Here is a 25193-nt window from a genome sequence, read left to right on the forward strand (position 1 = left end):
CGGCGATCCCGCTGGGAAAAGTCCCGATCTGACAGGCATAAGCACAGTGGCATGTGTGGGTCTATAACCCATTGTTGGGTTCAGCAACAACAAGTTGATGATAAAATAGTGAAAAAAAAAATGCAGGGGCAGGAGTACCTGATGTCATCATCGTTGAACCAAGATTGATGGTTGGCGGTGGCTAGAGCATGGGAAGCTGCTGGGGGTGGCAGAACAAGAGAAAGCTTCTCCTCAGTCGGATTGTTGCCCTCAATGAGCGCAGGCTTCTGGATGCAGTCAGTGAAAAGGATCACCATTCCCTCACCGGATAGAAAAACACGGGATGAAAGGTAAGGCTCTCAACTTGTTTTACCTTTCTGTTTTTCTTCTGTATTTTTCACCGTCTTTAGGGATCACTCATGATACCCCTTTTATAGGAACAAAGTGAGAATGATTTGCGTAACTATTCCCCTTGATTCTGTGCGAGTTTATCAGAAAGAGCATCTTACGTTGGGGGTATCCACATCGTGGGTAACCACCACCGCTAGCTGGTGGTTTATCCCAGCAAGCAATGCCTAACTTACCAAGGTTATTTCCCACCCAAGGAATTAATTTAAAAAGGAAAACTAATGTTTGGATTTTTTTTTTAATCCTCATTATTTTTCTATCAATCCAAGGGCAGGGGTAAATTAACAATCTAAGCCGAACCATGGTTAACCATAGTCACAAATATCTGAAATATTATGAAAATATCATAATTTTATGAAGGTATTTTTTTGAAACCTATAAATTACCCAAAATTGTGCCATTTTCAAATTATCAATTGGATTTAAGATCTTATAATTAAAACTTTTAAATTTTTCATAAATTTTATGCTTTTTAAAAAATATATAATATGCGAATATTTTCCCCAGATTTTATCACAAACAAATTTTCTGATTTGTTGCAGAGAAAATCAGGACATGGAGATGCCTGACAATGCTTTAAATCATCACAAGGAATGCTTTGGCGTTTCTTCAAGCCCTACTGTGCTTCTTGTGACGCATAATGTGGGATTAAGTCCAACTAGTTTCTTAGGATCAATGTTGTCAGTATCGATGCAAATCGGTTTGATTCGGCTGGTACGTGTCGGATTGGCAGATTCGAAGGTGTTCACCTTGCAAAATCGGCCCGATTCAAGCTGAATTGCGTTTATTTTAATATTTTGATAATTTCCTTTTTTAATGATTTCTAAATAAAAAAGTAAAAGTGACCAATTCAGCTCAATTCATAGAAGTTGAAGTTTGGATGGGCCGATTCTCTAAATCAATTCAGATCGGAAACTGATATTGACAGCATTGATTAGGATGGAACTGGTACGTAGGTGACCTACCTTGTTGCTAATGCCAAAAAAAAATTAAAAAATCCATGTCTTGGTGTCTCATTTAAAAAAAAAAACATTCTAGTCCAATCCAAATCCGAATCCGATGTTCTCGAGTCTACGAGTCATTGTGACATAGGTTAAAACTCTTCGAACACTCCAACCACTCCCTCTCTCTCTCTCTCTCTCTCTCTCTCTCTTGCTTATCAAGGAGACGGTTCCTGCAATAAGAGGCTCATGCAGCCACTAACCACGTTTGGGCCGACCTAGCCCACTTTTTGGATTAGCTTGTTTGAGTGCGTTTTTGGGTCTTTAGGGTTTTGCATTAGGGTCCCACCACCTCCCTTCCCCTCCTGAGTCCTCTCTCTTATATGGGTTCTGATTGAGCTATCTGAACCGTGTGGGGCCCATGCAGGACCTGGGAAAAGGCAGGTGGTGGAAGACAGATGGCCTGCATTTTCGCCTGAATCACCATGTGAAGAATAGATCAGGTCTTAGGGTTCCACCCCGCTCAGGTCCCACAAACTGGAAAAGCTGGATCATATATATATATATATATATATATATATATATATATATATATACAATTTTGAGAAACTGCTAGGCGTAGAGACCTAGTAGTGCTGGCTTAGCCTGCTATAGTTACGGTCTCTGTCCATGTCAGTGTAAAACTCTAAAGGCTTACCTCTTGACCCCAAAGAGTCACCAAGCTATGGGATTTGAACCTAGACTGCTCGTCAAACGGTCTAGGCCCCGGCCCACTAGGCCAAACCCCTTGGGTCTATAAGCTGGATCATATTTGTCTGACTAAAAAGAAGGGACTATCTTCCCCCTGTTCATGGATCATCAGACTTGGTTTGAATCCAAACACACCTAGTAAAAGATATAGATCCAAATCTTAGTCATCAGAAAAGTGTCGGGCCCTGTTGATCCGAATATTCAGCTTCCACTTCTAAGATTTGTATCCAAAAAGAATGTGACTGATATGAGGTTCAGCTGAATCCGAACTGTTTGCGCATTAGTTATCAATTTTTTTTTCCTTTTTTTTATGGGCAAGCTGGGGTTAGGCAGATCCTACGTTAGTTATCCCAACTTGCCTATATACTGGTGGAACGTCACCAACTCAATGTGTTGCCATAATATGGTTTTGAGAAAATGTAATACGGGACCGCGGATGGAGTTGCCAAAAACATCCTCTTGTGAATGGTGTTGAAATTTGGTGTTGAGGCTAGCAAGTCTATTCCCAATCCATTGCTTCCAAACAGCAAAGAGCATGAGAGCACTGGTCAAATCGACGGCACGCACCGGATTCACGACTCGCAAACAGAGCCTTACTAAAGTTCAAATCTGAACCAAATATGACCCGTTTACATCCTTATACTTTATGACCATTTAAATCTAGAATAATCAATTTGCCCAAAAGCAGTCTCTAATGCAATTCATGTGGGCTTGGGTTTGGGTCTAATTCTCGCACACGATTCAAATCGGTTCTAGTAAGACCCAAACCCTAAGTCAGGTTTAGGGCATGTTAGTAAACTTGAAGTTATTGAATTGGGTCTTAACCTGTTGCCCCCATTGAAGCCAACCAATTCCTCACCCTCATTGTTCTAGACTCAATCATGGAGTCTGCGTCTTTAATGGTCCAATTTCTATTCCCATTAATGACTAAGTAGGCTTAGGCCTCAGGTGCCAAAAAAATTAACCCCATCTACCTTATTATCTGATTATTATATTTCTACTTCTACTTTTAGGATAAAGCACATGCATGAAAGGTATTTTTCGAAAAAAAAATCTTTAAAAGATGTATTTAAATAAAAGTATAAGTTTTATATATTTTTGTGTGCTATTTATTACAGGCTTCTATTGTTGCTTCTTCCTTGCTTTCTTTTTATTAAATGCTTCATGCTTCACATCCATTTTAAACAATTGCTTCTCATTTCATGTTTCACGCATTTTCTAACACTTAGGCACGTTTGAAAGCAAGAAAAACTCTCTAGAAGAAAATTTTACCTGAGAAATTTTGATAAGATAATTTTTTTAAAATAAATTTTTTTTGCTTGTTTGGGTAGCATGAGAAAAATAAATGAAAAATCTTAAAAAATGATAAGAGGGATGGTGATGGTGGAGCTTATCCAACTGCAGTTTTTTTGGGAGGTGGGTGGTGGTGAGATGGATGGTGGTGGAGCTTCTGGTGCTGTTTTTTAGGTGGTGGGTGGTGATGGATGGTGGAGAAAGCGGTTTTTCGGGAGGTAGGTGATTGTGGGTGGTGGTGAGATGCTGGGGATGGTGGGTGGTGGTGGTGAGATGGACGGTGAAAAATCATCATAGGAAGGGCGGTTTTCCAAGAGGTAGGTGATGGTAGGCGGTGGTTGTGAGATGTGGTGGGAAATGTAAATTACAGTTTTTTCTTGGCAAGAGACATTCCTCCACCTTTCACTTTGTATCATTTTTCTTACTCTTTTTCACTTTTAAACATGCCCTTAGCATTTCATACAAACTTTGTATGTCTTCTTTCTGCAAATATATATCCATAAAACACATGCTATCTTTTTGCAAGCCTACATGAGCCTAAGGGTGGGCATCAGCCACTAGGCCCAAGGGTTGGCCCACCATGGGCCTGGCTTGGGCCTTCATTTTATACCCAACCCCAGCCTGAAGTAGGCCAACACGGGCTGGCCTGGCCCAGCCCAAATATATATGTCTGTGAATCTATATATGAAAATTTATTGTGTTTATATGTTTATATAATTATATTTATAATAATTTTTGAAAGAAATTATGCTTATATATATTCATGTGCTAGCATAGGCCTGGCTCAATTAGGCCCATGGGCCTAATTGGCGGGCCGTGGGCCTTACATTTGGCAATGGGCTGGGCCTAGGCCTGGCCTATCGATTGATGGGCTGGGCTTGAATGGGCTCAGCTCAGTCAAGGGCCAAATCGGCCTGGTTCATTAGCGGACTGACAGCTTGTTGCTCACCCCTACCTGAGCCTAGTCCTTGTGTTTGACTTGGTTCGACACAATGGGCTCAATGAAGGAGTCTGAACAAGCTTTTGCCTATCTGTGCGCCAAGCCCCTTCATGATGTGTTTGTCTCGTTTTCCAGCCCATGCTTGAGACAAGCAGGGATGTAAACGGTTTAGATTTGGGTTGGATGTGGTTAATATCACATCCAACTAATTAGATGTTCCTTAAGTATGGATTTGAACTCTAATGATGAAAAACTCGTACTAAATTTGTTTTTTTTTTATCCAATCAAATTAGAATATCCATTAAATCCGAATATCCATCAATTTTGATAGCAAAAAGTTTATCTACATACTGGATATATAGTTTCGACTTACAAATCTGACTAAAGCTTTATTTGGAAGTCGGAGATGAGAGGAAATGAGAGTGAGATGGCACTTAAAGCCCGATGAGCCGAGCTCTAAATGGCCCCGGCCGGCCCAATGCCCACCCACCCCTATCAATACCACCTACTCTTTTCTATGAGAACACTATTTTGGAAGATGAGAATGTTGTTGGGAGTGGGGATGAGCCACTTTTAACTCCATCTTCACAAGAATGTTGTCTACAACTTCAGCCTCATCTCTCATCTTCATCTTGGACGGATCAGGTGTGATCATATTGCACACTTTGCCCTCCATTTTTAGCTGACAACTTGTCGGTTGCGATGTGGAGGCAATGTTGTCTGCATTGGTATCGGTCAAAAAATAATAATAAATATTATGTGTTAGAATGTGACACATGTTAAAACCAAAAAATGTATTAAAAATTTATTTTTTAGTATTTTTTATATTTATTAAAAAATAGACAATTGGGTATCAATTTTCTGTTGATAATGTACTGACCGATACAGATACCCAGTATGATGTGCGTCGAGCCAACAACTTCACATGGCATGGTGCCATCATCTCAGCTTTTCATCCACAATCAATTGGTTGTCATGCCATCGTTCTCGTGAAAAGTCTGATTCTTATCATGTGATCCAAATCTAATCATATACTCTCATATTTGGATCCAGTTCTTAACTCGTATCCAATTCCCTCTCTCTTCCCCATGGATGCCCTCCCCTCACTGTAACCAAGAAAAAAGCCCTAAACCCCAAACCCTAATTCTTCATAGAAGATGTTGTTGGGATATTTCCGCTCTATGCACCAATCTAGACCACCGCTCCTCCTCCACCGTACCTCTCCTCTGGCTTCTCCACCTCACCATCTCCTCCCTCCTCCTCCACCTCTCTATTGAAATCTGCAGCGACCCAATTTGAGGCCCCTCGAGATCGAGTTCGTAGACGTTAGTTCTCAAAGAAAAAAATACTCTACTAACCTAAAAAACCATGATAAATTTTTTTTATTTATTAATTGAAGATTCATACGTCCATTTACAATATCATAACCATCCAAATACATAAATAGAATAAATAGAAGAGTGTAAGTGAATCATATTTCAATCATACTGAAAATTGGTAGCAGAGTCGAAATTCACTACTAAGTTCTACGGGTGACAGCAATTTCTGGACCTGCAGTTGCAACCAAAAGAGAGGGTGAGTCTACAACTCAGTAAGATTTCATTTACAAATAAACAGTCTACAACCTAGTAAGATTCTATTTACAAATAGACACGATCGTTATAACTGTAGTGAGTTCTAAACTCCTAGTCTTAGTTTAGTTTGCTAATTATACACACATCTTATTTATGAGTATTACATCTTTTTACCATATCTATCATCATTCTCAAACACCTCCTCTACTCTAATCGGTTATTCTGGACAAGCCTCATCAGGCGTAACAACTCATATAGACAACTTAGAGTATACGATGTTGGCAAGACATATCAACCACTCACAACAATGTAGTCCAAACCAGCCCAGACTACGAACACAGGTGTTAAGAGTTAAAGAGTTCAATCGGCAGCTAGTCGAAGAGTGGGTGGCTATACCTGCCCCCAAGGTGTCTCAAGGAGTTATATCTGCCCCCAAGGTTTTGTGGTTCATGCTACATCATACATGTGTCTAGTGGGCAATATTCTAACCTCGAAGGGTCACTTAAGAACGTTTAAGATATTCTCAAGGTACATACGAGGTACACACCTCAACAATGCCCTAAACCAATGCATCGTAGTAGAGTTTCTTATTAAGCTCTATGTGGTTATCCCATATGCAATATTTTTTTAACATTTATATCTTAAAACTAGTGCATTATACAATCAACAATGTATATCCAACAACTATTTTTTAACACATGTTCTTATGTCAGAACTTTTAAAGATAGCAACCCACCATAGACTTATTAATTCATGACACTTACAATGCTCCTACCAAGACATAAGCGTGACCTTCTTAGGATAGTTTCAACCCTTCTAAAACTCTACCCTCAATTCTCAAAGTCACACATCAATCTTTTATATACAGTAGTGTCATGATACATTCATATTCATTCCATGAATCAAGAAATATGCATCATTATATTCAAGCATCATACTGATCATTAAACTTTATGAATCCCTAAGCATTCTAAACAATGTTCTATTCACAATAAATAAAATTAGCATACTTAAAACACATGGAATCACATTGAAAGATGCCTAAACTAGCTAACATGTATTTTATTCAACTAAGGATGAATTTGCAAATATTCACATACCTGGATAGCTTAAATTTAAATTCTAAAAAACATCATCAACCTCACACAAGTTTTGATATGAAATCAACGAATATCTCGTATCATCATTTACAGTCTCGTCTTTTTTAAAATTACTAAAATACCCTTAAGCTTAAATGCTAAACTTTGACTTCATTCTTTCATAGTTTGTCATCATATCCCCAGACAATGAATCATACTCAAAAAGTGGAATCCAATGATCAAAAAATCACTTGAATCTGACATCGAGGTACTAAGTCATGTCTTGTTTACTAATCAGTCATATTGAGGGCAAAATGATCTTTTTACTTTTCAACCAATTGTAATGACATGTATGTTGTCTTTACATCACATCTTTACATCATGTCTAATTCGTATTAAATTTCAGATCAAAATCCTCACTAATTTCAAAATGGATCACTTAGGTTTTAACCAAAATTTTAACTGGATATTGAATCTGGTATGCTCGATCCAAACATATTTATGATGGTTTGACACATGCATGGTGTCTATGTTGGACATTCTTGGATTTTGAACTAAACTCCACTATGTTAACTTAGTTTTGGACCCACTTTGGTGTCTAAAATGTGACTTTAGTTTTGAGTCCAAATTAAGATCCAATTCATAATGAAAAAATCAAGGTCTTCGCTATTTTGATTTTTCTACCGCATTCGTTCAATTACGTGCACACATATTTTTATATATATCAAAAGTCTGTTTTATTTTAGTCTAAACTGAGTCAATCTAACTTATATTGGCCTGTCTTAGTCTAAACCAAGTCGGTCCACAAATACAAACCTGACTCGACGACCTATATTGACCCGTCTTGGTCTAAACCAAATCGATCCATAAATATAAACTCAACTTGGTTTGCCCAAGTAGAATCAGTCTATCACAATACACAGACCTTGATTCGGTTTGTTCAGATCGAGTCTATCGAAAAACACAGACCTCACTTGGTTCGCTCCAAACCGAGTCTTTGTCGATTTACACATTCTCGTTTGGGCTGGGTCATGCCCAGACTGAGCGTTATATCCGATTCGGTCTGCGGAAAACGTAGACTGAGCGTTATATTCACAATCTGCATAAATGCAGGTCAGTGTCCGTGGACGTTGGGGGCAGCGGCGGGACTTTTGGCATCATGGCGGAGGGTGGTCTGTCCCGTTTTTTGTCAAACTTTCTATTTTCTATAACAAAGCAGGGACCTGTACCTCTGCAACTCGTCTGCCGGCGACCTAAAAGGGAAACTAGTGTGAGGGGAACTTACCTGTCGGCCGGCGGTTTGCTCCTCCCTCTCCCGTTCTCTCTCCTCTCCCTCTCTCTTAGTAATCGAATGGGGGAAGGGAGGAGCCCCCTATGGCTTTTATAGCCATGGGTGGGGGGCGTCGGTTACCCCCTCACTCCGGCCTTCCTTCGTTGAGGAGCCGTTTCCCTATTCTCCCTCTCCCACGTTCCATTTTCGTGGGAGAGTGAGAGGCGGCGGTTCCCCCTCTTCCCGTAACCGCCCCACGAGGGCAGCGTTACAGAATCCGAGATCAGGAAGTACTTGGGGGGGGTACTTCGCCCTCCTCCTGGGCTGCGGCGTAGCCGCCTACTACACGTTCCCTCTGCCGGAGGACGCGAAGCACAAGAAGGCCTCCCTCTTCCGCTACGCCCCTCTCCCGGGCGACCTCCACACCGTCACCAACTGCAGCGGCACCCGAGAGGACCGCACCAGGACGTTCCTCCAGCCCGAGAGCCTCCAGGATCTTGAGGCGATGGTCAGGGATGCCCACGAGAAGGAGGCAAAGATCAGTCCCGTCGGCTCCGGGTTGTCCCACAATGGAATCGGCCTGCAGAGGATGGGCATGGTCAATCTGGCGCTGATGGACAAGGTCCTGGAGGTGGACGCCGAGAAGAAGAGAGTCAGGGTACAGGCGGGGGCGCGGGTGTCGCAGCTCGTCGACGAGCTCAAGCAGCACCTCCATGACTCCATCAGGGAGCAGCAAGTTGGCGGGATCATCCAGGTCGGTTTCTTCTTCTTTCTTTTTTGAATTTCGGATTCCATTGAGCACGGAAGCTTGTTTTGTGCGTTTTAGCAAGAATCTGAGTCTCTGAGACCATATGACCAGAAAATCCATGCCTAAAGGTCAAGGAAGTTGGTGACCTGATGGCAGGGGGCCTGGTGACCGAAGCTTCTGTGAATGGTGGCCGTGTTATTGTCTATAGCAATTGTGATATGGAAATTGATCCGGGGAAGGTGTTAGGGTCTATTGTGACTTGAACTTGATTAATGCAATTTAAGTAACCTTTTACTTCACCTGTATAGGAGGTGACAGGTATCATAGAATTTCCCATAAGTTCTAGTAAAGATTTTATTGAAATTGTTCATTGGAATTTTTCCAAGAATATGATGACATCTCTTATGCCAAATTATACCAGCTTCAAAATCTCTAAGAGCGGAGCAAATGCAAAGGATCATGAATTCTCGAAAACACAAACAAAATGAGGTTCATAAAAATTCAAGATCTAATTATTCAAATAACTTATAAAAAAAATGGAAGAAGAGGGAAGGTGATAGCTCCTATATGTTCTAGTTGATTGGGAACCATTAAATTCTACTTCAAGAAGGTACAGATCAGAATACACACGAAAATGGATGGCTATTTCTTGGGTTAGTGGTTGTTAAGATTGTGCTTATATATATATATATATATATATATATATATATATATATATACATGTGTCCATATGTATGTAAACTGAAATACCCATCAGGGATATTTCGGTTATTTTGCTTTGTAATAGAAGTCAACACATTAGAGGCTGACTCTACCTTTTATTTTATTTTTGCTTTTTACCTTTTTCTTTTTTTATGTCATTGATTGGGACAGCTCCAACTAGCTCTTGGAGCTAGTCCCAATGTTCACAAATGTGACCGTTGTAGGCTTGTAGCCCAATAGTTAGTTGAGCTGCTCCCTATCTCATTCTCTTGTTATAAGTAGGGGTTCTCTTCTTGTATTTTTCTCATGCTTTCTCAAGCATTGTGTAATACAAAAGCTTTACTTTTATTCTCTTGGCCCTTGTGTGGATTGATTCATAAGTGGTTATTTTGTAGGTTGATTGTATTTCTGTAAGCTCATAAAAGGCTCTTGTTTGCTTTTGTTCTTATTTCATTACATGGTATCAGAGCCTTGGTGCTCTTGGATTGTGATTCATTCGAAAAGGTCAAGAAGATGATCGTGAGATTGGTGGAGCATCAGTTTGTGGGATCGTTGCATTGGGAAGCGCACCATCAAAGTTCTCTTCAACAAAATTCTTGCTACTTTCTTTTTCTATCTTTCATTCTCTCATTATTATAAAAATGAAGGATAAAAGAGAAATAGCCGTTTTCATTCTTGTGAGACTCGATAATACTAACTATGTGATATGGGCATCCATAATAAAACATAAAATATGATAAAAGGGTTTATGGAGTTTAGTTGATGACACTGAAAGAGCACTTAAACTTATGCTTACCAAGATGGAAAATAGAAAAGAAGTGGCTCTTAAAGGAGAAAAGATGTCTAAGGTCGTTGTCGAATATGAGAAAAAATGAAAAGAATGAAGAATGGGACATTCCAAGATAATTGGATGGCTCATCAATAGTGTTGACATCAAATTTTTGATGCTCTAGTTTAGCAAAAATCGATTTTGCTAGTGATTCATGGAAGTTTCTTAAAGATATGTATACTCTTAAGGATATAGCTCACATATGCAATGTGCAAAATAAAGTGAGAACTATGACCCAAGGAGAGATGAGCATTAGAGAATATTACAATGCTCTCTCCCTTATTTGGGATGAATTGACTCTTCTAGAGCCAAAGTGGTATTGCCCTAAAGATGTAAAACTCTATGAAAAACAAATTAGAACAGAGCACTTCTATCAATTTGTTAATGGGCTTAGACCCGAATTTGAAGGAACCAAATTGGCCCTTTTTCATAGAAGATGTGTACTTACCATAATTGAAACTCTTGAATAATTAACTATAGAGGAAAATAGGTTAAAAAAACTATCTTCTTCAAAAGAGGAAGAATTTGTGTTTGTTATGTCAAGACCCAAAAATCACACAAGGGCTTATAAGCCCCTCACTTTGAAAGAAGTAATGAGAATGAAAGAAATTTCAATGATTATGTAAGTCACCAAAATGACAAAAGAAGCGATCATGAATACAAGAAGAGTGACAAACTAATTCACTATCATTGCTATGAGTCAGGTCATATCAAGCTTTTTTTCCTTAAAAGAAGAAAAGAAGATCAAAGAGATGATAAGAAGGTGGCTTCGGTGGGACCATCTCTTGAAAAAAATGGTGTAGATGACTCCAAATACATCATCAACTCATTATCCTTGACACAACTCATGGAGGCACTACAACCATAGTTCAAGAATCGATATTCTTCCTTCTCGGGTGCAGTTGTATCCACATGCATTGACCCCGATAAGACTTCTTGGATTCTTGATTATGGTGCTTCTTTTCATATGACCCCAAATGACTCCACACTATCCGAATGTCTTACTAACTCAAATGATTTTTATATTTCAATCACCGATGGAACTTCTTTAAAAATTAAAGGTTTTGGGTCTTTACAACAACGTCAAACTTTTTTATGTCAAATATTAGAGTAGTACCAAAATTAAATTTAAATCTCTTATTCGTTTCCCAAATTATAAATTATGGATGTAAAATATTGTTTTCATCTAATGATTGTTTGATACATGATTGCTAGTCTGAGAAGCCGATTGGGCGAGACCATAAAAGAGGAGATTTCTATGTTATGAACAATCTTTGAATTATCAAAACATACTTTTTATAATTTTTCAGAAAATAAAGATATAGAAAATTGATACAAGATACTAGAACATCCTAGTGTGTCAAAATTACTTTTGTTTTCATTTCTTACAAATTATAAAAAAAAGAGATTTTATTTGTGAAGACTGCATCCTTGGTAAAATAAAATCTTTACCTTTTGGGCCTAGTCATTTTATATCAAATAAACCATTTGAGTTTATACATTCAGATCTATGGGGATCAACTTCAGTTATATCCAAATGAGGAGTATCTTATTATGTTGTTTTTGTGGATGATTATAATAGACACTCTTGGATATATTTTCTTAAACGCAAATTTGAAGTATTTGATTATTTCTAAAAAAAATTATTGGTATATAAAGACTCAATTTAAAACCAATATTAAAATCTTTAGAACCGATTCCGGAGGAAAATTTGTATCAAAAGATTTTAAAAACTATCTTGACTTATATGAGATTATTCATAAAAAAATAATGTATTTATACTTCTTAACAAAAATGGACTAGCTGAAAGGAAGCATAGCCATATTGTTGAGACTACTAGAACACTTCTTATATCAAGAAATGTTCCAAAAATGTTTTGGGCCGAAGCCGCTCTTACGGCGGTTTATCTGATAAATAGAACACCTTAAAAAACTGTTGAAAATATTTTTTCTATTGAAAAATTATTTAAAATATCTTTAGATTACAAAAGGTTGGGAGTCTTTGTTTGTAAATACTTTGTCTTTACCGACAAAAAATAATAAACTTTTCCTAAAAGCTATTCCTTATGTTTTCTTGAGCTATGCCAAAAATAAAAAAGAGTATAGATGTTATGAAATTAAAAAGAACAAGCTATATGTCTCAAGAAATGTCACTTTTCTTGATAACAAAAATGGATTTGGTAAAGATAAAATTCAAGAGCATTGTGACTGTTCATTTCTTTTTTACCTTGCCAATAAGCGTGAGTTGTGATGATATTCATGATGTGCATGAGAGTGACAATGAGGACACTCATGATGCACATGGGAATAAGAATGAAAGTCTTGATAATATAGATCAACCTCATAGTGAAATTCAAATTTATATTAGACGTACCTAAGACCATCCTCCATGTGTCTTAGAAAGATATTCTTAAAATCAAGATATAGATGCTCCTAGTAGATTTGTATCTTATAATTTCTTTGAACCCAAATATAGAGCATGTCTAATGGCTATACACTCATATGTAGATGCTAAAAATCATTAAGGATTGATTAGAGCAATGAATGATGAATTGAAAGCTTTAGAAAAGACAAAAACATGAAAAATTCAACATTGCTTAAAGGTAACAAAACTATAAGATATAAATGGGTCTATAATATTAGAACTGCCTCTAGTTTGGCAGACCTTGTTGAGAAAACCGAGAAAGAATGGAAGAGGAGAGGAGAGAGAAGAGAACTCGTTCTTTTGGGAAAATCGGCAGGCACTTCCTTTCTTAGTGGTTGCACTAAAACATCATTATAATAAATAGGTTTACAGTACTTTTACATGGACAAAACTGCCCCTGTGTTAGTAATGTATATTACATTACAATATAAAACATACATGTGAACTATATGGATCCTCTACTGGATCCATATCCGATCCATATTCTAATATCCTCCCTCAAGTTGTGCATGGGAGTAAACCATGTGCAACTTGTTCTTCAGATACCAGAAACGGTTACTTGTAAGACCTTTTGTGAACATATCAGCAACTTGGTCTTCTGAAGGCACATAAATTGGTTCAATCTTTTTGTCTGCTACCTTTTGTCTGATGAAATGTTGGTCAATATCAATATGCTTGATCCGACTATGGTGATCAGGATTGAAGGCAATTTGTATAACACTTCTATTATCACACATAAGAGCCGAACTTGAGATACTCTCTCCCATTTCTGTAAGTAGATGCCTGATCCAGGTCACTTCTGCTGTGGTAGCTGTCATAGATCTATATTCTGCCTCTGTGCTAGATCTTGCCACAACTTTCTGTTTTCTGCTGCTCTATGAGATAATGTTGCTTCCAATGAAAACACAGTATCTTGAAACAAATCTTCTTTCATCTGGGTCCCCTGCCTAGTCTGCATTTGTATATGCCAATATGTCATGGTTCGGTGTCACCCATGAAGATTGTACATATGTGAGTCCATCACCCACCGTGCCCTTTAGATAACGAAGAATACGTTTGACGGCATCCATGTGGCCAGTCTTTGGTTCATGCATGAACTGAGATACTTGATTTACAGAATATACAATGTCTGGTCTAGTAAAGGTAAGGTATTGCAACATGCCCACTAAACTGCAATACTTGCTTGCATCAGGATATAACTCACCGTCACAAATACTGAGTTTTTGATTGACAGCGCTGGGTGTAGGTACATGTTTGCAATCTGTCATTCCTGCTTTGGCCAGAAGGTCAAGAGTGTATTTGTGTTGAGTCAATGACATTTTTCCATCCTATCTGTCTACCTCTACACAAAAAAAATATCTCAGTTCTCCAAGATCTTTCATCTTGAATCACATATTTAGTAAAGCTTTAATTCGTTGAATATGATCTGGAGCATTGCCAGTGATCACTATATCATCAACATATATAAGTAAGAAAACCACAGTGGTTCCATCCCTGTATATGAATAGAGAATGATCTAGTTGGGAACGAATGAAACCGTAGTTCTGAACCTCTAAGGAGAAGCTTTCAAACCATGACCTGGAAGCTTGCTTTAAACCATACAATGCTCTGCTTAATTTGCATACATATTTTTTTGTCTCCCTCTGCATAACCTTGAGGTTGCTCCATGTAGACCTCTTCCTTTAACTCCCCATGAAGGAATGCATTTTTAACATCAAGCTGACTAAGGGTCCACTCATGTTCAACTGTCAGGCCAAGGATAATACGAATAGTTCCCATTTTCACCACTGGGCTGAAAGTCTCATCATAATCTTGACCGTATTTTTGAGTAAAACCTTTGGCAACAAGACGTGCCTTGTATCGTTCAATGCTGGCGTCCGGTTTATACTTAATCTTATACACCCATTTTGAGCCAACAACATTTTTATCTCGGAGACGACCAACTATCTCCCATGTTTGACACTCATGAAGTGCCTCGATCTCCTCATTCATCACTTCAACCCATTTGTTAGATTGAACAACTTGACAAAACTCAAGTGGTTCCTCGTGTTTTTCAATCTTGGATAGAAAGATCTGAAAATCCATAGAGAAGTTATCATAACTCACCCATTTTTCAATAGGGTGCCTTATCCTGCCTGATCTTCTTGGTGCCTCTCTGTTACTGGACAATGCCACGTGTTCTTCAACAGGTGCATCTGTTTGCTCTCTAGGTCTCCTGGTATAGACATTTCCTTTGTATCTCAGACATTCTGTTTCCGATACCTTATCTGAGGCTGTCTCATCATGTATGCTAGCAGGAGCCAAAGTGGTATGTTCAGCAGCATGTGAAATAAGTTTAGCACTGAGCCATGGGTCATACCAATTAGCAGCTGCGTCACCATGTTCACGATTGGGATTGGCTTTATTTTCCAGAAAACTATTTGCATAAAAAACAACATTTCTAGAAATTCTGATCTTCTTATTGGTAGGGTCATAACACCTGTAATCTTTGTGTTCATTTGCATAACCCACAAATTGGCATATAGAGGCTTTGTCCTGAAATTTAGTTCTCATGGATTTGTCAATATGTACATAGCATGTGCATCCAAAAACTCGTAACTCATCATAATCAGGATGTACACCAAAGAGAACATAATAGGGAGACTGATTTTCGAGGATAGGCATAGGAAGACGATTTATCACATGAGTGGCAGTGTGAAAAGCTTCTGTCCAAAGACTAATGGGCAAGTTACAACCATGTATCATACTCATTGCACTTTCCCCAATATCTCTGTGTTTACGTTCAACAATTCTATTTTGTTGTGGAGTGTAAGAGCAAGAAACTCTACGATGTATCCCATTATCTTGGAGAAAATCTAAAAATTCTTTGGAGTAATACTCACCACCTCCATCACATTGGAGAATTTGAATATTTTGGGAGAATTGAGTTTTAACGTAGGCATGAAAGTGACAAAAAATAAGAAAGACCTCTGATTTGTGTTTCATAAAGAATATCTAGGTAAAACGAGAGAGACTGTCAATAAAAGATACATAATATTTACTTACAGAAGAAGAAAGATTGGGGGTTGGGCCCCAAACATCAGAACATATTATCTCAAAGGGCATGAAAGCTCTTTTATTTATTTGATGAAAATGAAGTACATGACTTTTGCAGACCTGACAACTAGGACACATTTTATTCTTCAATGAAGGTGAAACAAACTCTGAAAGAAAACCATTGGACACTAACTTTTCAATAAAGACTTGACTACAATGACCAAGATGAGAATGCCAGAGATCTGACTTATTACATTTGGATATACTTAGGACACTTTTAGAGATATGATCAGACTTGGACTTCAGGACACTGGAGGCTGGATCTTTATTGAAGACACACATGTTTCCACGTCGCTCCCCTTTAGCGAACATCTCTTTCGTTTGAAGATCCTTGACAAAGACAAAAGTAGGAGTAAATTCCACAGATGAATTGGTAGAGTCAACAAGCTTAGAAGCAGAGACAATATTTTTCTTTATATTTGGTGCATGAACAACATCAGATAAAGGAATGGATGACTCAGACAAAGGAATGAGGACATTGCCTATATTTGAAATAGAGTGGTGAGTCCCATCTCCAGTTACAATATTAGATTTACCAAAATAGGGAGTCAAAGTATAGAACTTACCTGCATTGCCAGTGACATGAGCTGTTGCCTGAGAGTCAACATACCATATTCCATCATCATTTTGTTTCAGATTCAAGTTGGCCATCGCAGATAGGAGAAGATCCTTAGCATCATCACTGACCCAAAATGTACTTGCAGTTCCTGATGTAACAACATTTCTATTGTTTTGCGTTCTATTCTGATTTTGTGGGTTGAACCAGCAGTTGGCTTTGATGTGACCTTGTTTGTTACACTGGTAGCATGTGAGAACATTCTTTGAAAAATTGACAGTGGAATTTGGTGTAGGTAGTAACCCACGTCTACCCTGGATTGGAGTTCCCTTGCACGACCTCCTCGTGCACGATCAGCTATCATCCTTGTTGCAAGAACATTATGCGTAGATGATTGTCCTACTGAAGCATCAGACATGCTTTTCAAAGTCATCTTGTACTGAAGGAGTTTGGCACGTAGTTCCTTAAAACTGAGCAACGTAGGCAAGCATAATAAAGAGGTAACAAGAACATGATACTCTGATCCTAGGGCATTCAGTGTCTGCTGCGCCTTTTCTTTATCGGACACTGGATACCCAACCATGGCTAATTGATCTGTGATGCTTTTGACTTGATTTAAGAATTCAATAATGCTCATTGTACCCTTTCTTAACATTTGAAATTCACGTTTAAGGAACAACACTTTAGCATCTGATATCTGGGACTAGGTCTGAGCTAAAGCCTCCCACATGACTTTAGATGTGCAATCATTAGAAATGAAAATCAATACTTCTTGTGACAATGTGGAAGTAATGTACGCGACGAGGGCCTGATCGCGCTTCATCCAAGTAACAAAAGCAGGATTGCGAATAATATTCGGTAATCCTCCGTCCTCTTTGGTTTCGGTTGTGACAAATTCTGGAGGCATTGGAGTGGAGTCATCCAAGTGACCTGAAAGATCTTGACTTCGAATAAAAGGAGCAATTTGCTTTTTCCAGGTCAGATAGTTGTCTATAGTTAGCTTTTCCGAAACTAGTTGCCCCAGGAAATTGGAAGAAAGACCCAAATTGGCTGAAGTATTCATTTGTAGACTGATTGACAAATTTGCCTTTTTTTTTTTGGTACTAGTCGTTGAAACTGGACTGTTTTATCATAAACTGACGCAGTTAACAAAAATCGGTATTAGAATGGGCAGGCGTGACCAGCAAATTTAGAGCTCGTATTGGGATAAGATTAGGTATTAGAATGGCAGCCAGATTCGAAACCACAAAAAAAAACAATATGAGAATGAACAGATTCAAGATTCTAGACCACAAGGAAAAAAAATATGAGAATGAAAACAAGAAACAAGTGAAAAGAAAGGAAAACTAGAGAAAAAGGCGAGCCTGTTTCTGTTTTTTTTTTTTCAAGAAAAGATGGAACCAGATTCATGTGACTAGGCAGGTCACGTGATATGAGAATGCAACAGGAAAGGAACTCGGCTTTTGCATAAAAAGGAGGCAACGAGAAACGACGACAACAGAAATAAAAATATTTCAGATCTGCGATAGAGAAACTCAGCAAGTGAAATTAGAATAAGTAGAATAAGAAGGAAAGGAGTTTGGTGTGACCTGTCAACGATGAGAGGAAGCCAACCTCTCACGTTGAAGGAGCGACTCTTCACGCCTAGAACCAGCGCCGCTCTGATACCATATTAGAACTGCCTCTAGTTTGGCAGACCTTGTTGAGAAAACCGAGAAAGAATGGAAGGGGAGAGGAGAGAGAAGAGAACTTGTTCTTTTAGGAAAATCGGCAGGCACTTTCTTGCTTAGTGGCTGCACTAAAACATCATTATAATAAATAGGTTTGCAATACTTTTACATGGACAAAACTGCCCCTGTGTTAGTAATGTATATTACATTACAATATAAAACATACATGTGAACTATATGGATCCTCTACTGGATCCATATCTGATCCATATTCTAATATATAAGATTAAAACTAAAAGTAATGAGACATTAGAAAGATATAAAGTCAGATTAGTAGCCAAAGGATATAGCCAATAATATGTAATAATATTTTCTCCAGTCACTCAAATGATTACTTTTAGAACTCTTATTTCTATAGCATCAATTAAAAAAGACATATTTTTTAAATGGATGTGAAAAATATCTTTTTGAATGGTAATTTTCATATTGCATTGTTTGTTAAGTCTTCTAATGCAAAAATGGTGATATTACTTCTCTACGTTGATGATATGATTATCACAAAAAATGATAAACAGGGAGTTAGTCATATCAAATATGTGCTCAAAGCAAACTTTGATAGGACAAACCTTGTGTTTTGTGTTACTTTCTTGGAATAAAAGTGTCTTACTCACCTCGTGGTTACTTGTTATCTCAAGCTAAGTATGCATAAGTGATCACCAAACGGTTAGGACTCTCAGATGAAAAACGAGTTGATACTCCAGAGGTCATCAATGCAAAGATGAAGAAAGATTATGGAGAACCTCTGAAAGATTATTGACAAATGATTGGAGTTTTATTTTATCTGTCAATTATTCGTCTTGATTTTTTTCATGTTATTCATCCTGTTAGTCAATTTTAGCATGCTCATGAGTGTTATAATGAGAATTATTAGATATATTAGAATTTTTATTAATTATGGGTTTTTTTTTCATCCTCTTATCCGTTAAAAATTATTGCGTATTCTGATTCTAATTGTGGAGGGAATGTGAATAATATAGGCTCAATCACTGGTTCTTGTGCTTTTATAGACGATTATTTAATTTCATGGAGATTGAAGAAGAAGCAGAATGCATCTGTGAACACCCCAAATTTTTCAAAATTTTGTAATTTTTTTTTGCCCCTGGCCCCCATTTCTAAATAATTGAGTCAGTTTTAATCAAAATTCCAGTTTATTTCTCGGATTTTACTGGAATCAAATATATTTTCTATATCTGACTCAATTTCAGATCCGGATACAGTATCAAAATCCAATTCTAAGCCCTGTTATTCAATTTTAAAATCGAAATTATAAAAATACAAAAATAATATTTGAATGGCTCAGACAGCTCTTCCGGTATCCATTTGGATCCACTGTTCTATATTCCTCAATTCGAGATCCAAAACTTGAATATTTTATCAAAACCTTGGATCAAAACCCGTTTTCTGAAAAAATTTTCAAAGAATAACTCTGAATTCTCAGAAAACCCCTCTTTTGTAAATATTTTTAAATTTTTACAAAAAATAAGTTAAGATCCCTTATTTTTTCCATAGTTTTAGAGTTTTTATTTCAAAAAAATATATAAAATACTAAGAAAAGAACAAAAAAAAAACAGAAAAGAAAATACAAAAGAATAGGTTTTAAAAACCCCTTTTTGAAAGTTTTTTTTTGCTAAAAACATCTTTTGAGAAAACTTTTAAAGGAGCCATTCTTTTAAAAAAATTCAAAACTTTTCAGACCCGATTTGCAAAATTCCTAACGGTCTCTCGTTATAAAGAGAGACCGCAAGGGAAGGGGTCGATGATCACCTCTTCACCTCTCCATGTGTTCCGATTTTCTTCCTCTTCCCCTCTTCCCCTTTTGCCTCCTCCCTGGAGTTTCTTCTTTGATCGACTGAAGGGTTTCCAATCCCAGCAATAACAGCAAAAAGCATCCATTATCCACTTCACCTCATGCCAAACCCACTTGCATTTTCCTGCAAATGGCATTGTTCATCACAACAATGCACATTATCCACTTCACATCACCGCACATTACTTGTTGCTTCATTTCATTCATACATCCTCCCCTGTGCAACCATCTTCACAAGCAACCTATGCTGCTGCATCCTTCATTTCCATAGCACACAGCCCCTGTGCACCTTAGCCTCACAACCAGCTTCCCCTTTCCTTTCTACCTATCACCACCCTTCACTTGTCGTCATATTTACCCCCAGCCACCTCCTCTCCACTTCTTGCACTCACATCCCAATACCCATCTCCACACTGTTACACCCCCTTGTATATCCTCATTAATCACCATCAGCACACACACACTATGTGCATGTTGCATATCATCAGCTCACCTTCTTCACTATCATACTTACCTATCGTACATTTCTGCACCTCACCTGTCATCTTTCCACTTGCGATACCCCGTGCATAGCTAATAGGTATCCTGTTACACAACCATCATTTCCACCATCTTCAGCTTCCTGTGTTCTTCATCCTGCCATACTTTCAACAGCACCATACATCCATACTTCATTGCTGCCCTTACCACTGCAGCACACCCTTGCCTTTCTCCACTCCAGCACCCCTGTACTCTTCCAATTATATTCCCATTCCACCTCTACTAGCATCCCATCACATACACTCATTATACTCATAATATACCCTTTTACTCAAACACTATATTCACACACACTCAGCTCCATTTCCAGTCATTTGTATCCCTTCAGTGCTTACACTTTCAACTATGTTTGCTGCATCTGCATTGCATTCATTTACTACAACCTTTCATAACACCTCCATTCATTCCTTCATTACATTCTTATTGTCTCATTAACACTTCATAGTATCTTTTCAAATAATCACACCTTCATTACATATATCTCTCGTTGGGCATAAACTCCCCTGTGCATAGCGTTTAGGTGTTTCCCATGCATTTTCCCATTAGTTCATGCACTGCACTCAGACATTCCATGTATATTTCCAATTTGGCATAAGAGTAGAGATTTGTAGGTGCATCCTTCAAGTAGAGTAAGTATAGACATATGTATTTGTATTTGGTATAATATCTTTCATTCACCTTATGCTAACATTTTTTCAGGAAATAGGTAGGAAATTTTATCTTCTTTCTTAGCTTAGGAATGTTAATTTCAATTTCAAGTTCAGTTTAAAGGTTGTAATAGCTAGATTATAATGAGAATTTTACATTTCCAGACTTAGAATAGAATGTATGAGCATGCATTTTTTTATTACTTGTTTCATATTATTTTTCTTTTATTTCTTAAAAATCCACCATGGTGAAACACGAATGGCACGCGCACCATTCTAATGAAAGGTAATTAATCCTAAGCAAATGATTCAGATTGATGACCATAGTCAAAATGTGGACAATGCTTAGGATTTTTATCTTTTATGGAATAGCATTGGATCCACACTTGGATCTCTTTAAAAAATCATCATATTTTTTAAAAAATTTCTTTCTTTATCAAAATTTGACTTGTAAATTAACTTAAAATATATATTCATGGCCATAGTCAGGATATATTGAAAGTTAATTTCATTTCAAACTCTATAAAGACACCAAAATGTATTTTATTCTTTATCTGAATTTAAATACCGATTATTTTATAATACATTTGTGATCATAGTCATAAATGTATTATATCTTCAATCTTATTTCAATTCTCCTAAAGAATGAAATATGCTTTTCAAAATTCAATTTTCAAAATTCTTTTAAAGCATTCATCATTTAGGATAGAATGCATTCTTTTTTATATTATTTCAAAAATTCAAGTGATTTTGAGATAAATTTTCAAATATTTTTCTCATTTCTCAAATCAGTCTTCAATTCTCACCTGTAAATTCAAATTCATCTTTCTATTTCCACTTTTATCTTATTTTCAAAGTTCAGACTTCAAAATCCCAATTTCAAAGTTCAATTCAACTTTGAAATTTCAAATTCATTTCTAGATTCAAAATTCAATTTCCAATTCAAATCAAATTTCAAAGTTCAATTCAACTTTGAAATTTCAAATTCATTTCTAGATTCAAAATTCAATTTCCAATTCAAATCAAATTTCAAAGTTCAATTCAACTTTGAAATTCCAGATTTATTTTCATGATTCAATTTCAAATTCGATTCAATATTCCAGATCAAATTTCAAAGCTCAATTCAACTTTGAAATTCCAAGTTCATCTCCTGATTTCGAAAATCAAGTTTTATTCTTTATTCTTCAATTCAAATTCTCAAATCTTCTAAATCATCTTCTGATTTCAGAATTCCAGTCTGAATTCAAGTTTTGTTCTTTATTTCTCAAAATGCCAAAATTCCAAGTCTTATCTCTTAAAAACCTAAATCAGATTTTAAAGATCAAAACTTGGTATTTGCTCTGAAAATCGATTTTTCCCAAATTCCTGTTAAAATGTATACTCAAAAACATTATTGTAAGTATAAATATATATACTTATATACATAGAGATACATATACATATAATATATGTATACGTATCTCTATATATAAGTATATATATTTATATATTTTTCCCCTTTTTCTCTTTTACCCAAAAAAGGTATTCCTGTCTTTTTACATTTTGCGCATATTCCATTTGGAATATGCTATATTTCTTCTTTTATTTTTTTTGTAATTCTTTATTTTTTATTTTCCCCTTTTTGCTTTACAAAAAGGTGCATTGGGGGTCCCCCCAATAGAGTCGTCGGGGGGGGGGGGCAACGGTCACAATTGTGTTCGTTGGGGGCTCCCCAACGACTCCTTTGGGGAGCCCCTTTTTGCACCCCTTTGCTCTTGTATAAATAGGGGTGTTCCCCCTTGTTGTAAAATAAGCTTGAGAGTCTCAAGCATTTGCTCCTTTTATAAAATACATGCATTGTTGCATGTTTATTATTTTTACGCTTTTTGCGTATTTTGTTCAAGTGTTGTGAGAGTGCTTTCGTGCACTTCTTTTATAAAGTATTTATGCTTGTATGCGTATTGTCTCTTCATAGACAATTTCATAATTCCATCTTCCTTTCCTTCCCAAATTCAAAATCGATTCAGGATTTCTCAAATCCACTTCCAAAATCAAATTCAATCTGGATTCCCAAATCCAATTCCATTGTTTTCATCTGGATTTCTCAAATCCAACTACATTTTCAAAATTTATTTGGATTTCTTAAATCCAAATACATCTTCAAATCCCATCTGGATCTCTGAAATCCAACTCTATTTTCAAATTCCATTTGGATTTCTTAAACCCAAATTCTATTTTCAAGTTCCATCTGGATTTCTCAAATCCAGTTCCATTTCCAAATCCCTCCTTGATTTTCAAATTCCAAATTCATATTCCAACTCTATTTTCAAATTCACTTTTCAAATCTACTTCCCAAGTCTAAATTCAACTTCCAAATTCAATTCCTGTTTCAGGTTCTGAATTCAAAACTCAAGATCAAAGATCCCTTTTCAAAGTCGATTTTGAGGATCAAAATTCAAAGTTCATTTTTGACTTTGAAGTTTTATTTTTACTTTAAATTCTATCTCAATTCCAATTCTCCTTTTCTCTTCCTTTCTTCAAATTCAAGATATATTCTTCAAATCTCTGATTATTCCAAAACTTAGAACTTCAAGTCTTTTCTTCCAGGTCTATTTCAAGTTCTAAATTAGAGTCAAAATCTAACTTTTCCAAATCAATTTTCAAAACCATTTCTTCAAAATATTTCCAAACTTATTTTAAAAATCACTTGGATAATACCAAAAGTTCTAAAATTATTCTTCTCAAAAGCATACATCTTTGCATTTGCATTATACAAGCATGATTCTTTGTGCGTTTTTAGACTTAGAATAATTTCTTAGACAATATTTAGGCAAAGCAAAAGGCATAAGTTCGATCCTTGGTTCAATTACTCCTGGTAAAGGCGTCAAGAACGGTCGAACCTCGTTCCGACGAGCGAATCCTGTCTCTCCATCTTTTCCCGCAAATTTTCAAAAACGGAGGCGAGTAATTTCAAAATATTTTCAAAATTAAGGTCAAGTGAGACCTTTGCAAAAGAGTTTCTCTCTCTTCTTTCTTTTCTTTTCTCTTCTCTCTTCTTTTCTATCTTTGATTCCCCTTTAAAAGGAAAAATAGGCTAGAGAATTTTTTTTTGCAATGATCACAATGTCCCTCTCTTTCGCTGAAGCAGAGTACCGTGTCATAGCGACAATTACTTTTGAATTAGTATGGTTTAGACAATTGTTAGAAGACTTGAAAGTTCACATTGCAAAACCCTCAGGATTATGTTGTGACAACAAGAGGCGTTGTATACATTGCAAGCAATCATACATTCCATAAAAAGACCAAACACATTTAAATGGATTGTCACTACGTTCGTGAGGAATTTCTGAAGAAGACCATCATGTTGCTATATATACCATATGAATATCAACTGTCGGACTTCTTCACTAAAGTATTTCTGTCACCTAGATTTCACTTCTTACTTGGCAAACTCTTAGTTGTTACACCGTAAGTTTGAAGGAGGGTGTTAAGATTGTAATTCCATATGCATGTAAACTGAAATACCCATCAGGGGTATTTTGGTCATTTTTATAATAGAATTCAACCCATTAGGGGCTGACTGTACCTTTTATTTTTTATTTTTACCTTTATATTTTTGATGTCATCGATTGGGACAGCTCCAACTAGCAGCCCAATAGCTAGTTGGGTTGCTCCCTATCTCATTTGATTGTTATAAATAAGGGTTCTCCTCTTGTATCTTTCTCATGCTTTCTCAAACATTGTGTAATACATAAGCTTTATTTTTACTCTTGGCCCTTGTGTGGATGGTGAGGGTTGATCCATAAGTGGTTCTTTTGTAGGTTGTGTTCTTGTAAACCCATAAGAGACTCTTATTTGCTTTTGTTCTTATTTCACTACAGTGGTTTCATTTCCAACTCTTA

At 36.9% G+C, this 25193-nt stretch overlaps 1 pseudogene across 1 annotated transcript in view; it reads left to right on the top strand.

Moving 5' to 3' along the window:
- The first annotated feature begins 3451 nt into the window (after positions 1-3451).
- Positions 3452-25193, top strand: part of LOC149814437 (L-galactono-1,4-lactone dehydrogenase, mitochondrial-like) — a 36649-nt pseudogene continuing 14907 nt past the window's right edge. Inside the window, exons 1-4 of the transcript XR_016428119.1 lie at positions 3452-3493; positions 3545-3588; positions 8077-8280; positions 8500-8987. The product of XR_016428119.1 is annotated as an L-galactono-1,4-lactone dehydrogenase, mitochondrial-like (transcript). The remainder of the gene's footprint in view (positions 3494-3544; positions 3589-8076; positions 8281-8499; positions 8988-25193) is intronic.

Source organism: Nuphar pumila, chromosome 15 (genome assembly GCF_984573655.1).
Source record: "Nuphar pumila chromosome 15, dmNupPumi1.hap1.1, whole genome shotgun sequence".
Classification (NCBI taxonomy): Eukaryota; Viridiplantae; Streptophyta; class Magnoliopsida; order Nymphaeales; family Nymphaeaceae; genus Nuphar; species Nuphar pumila.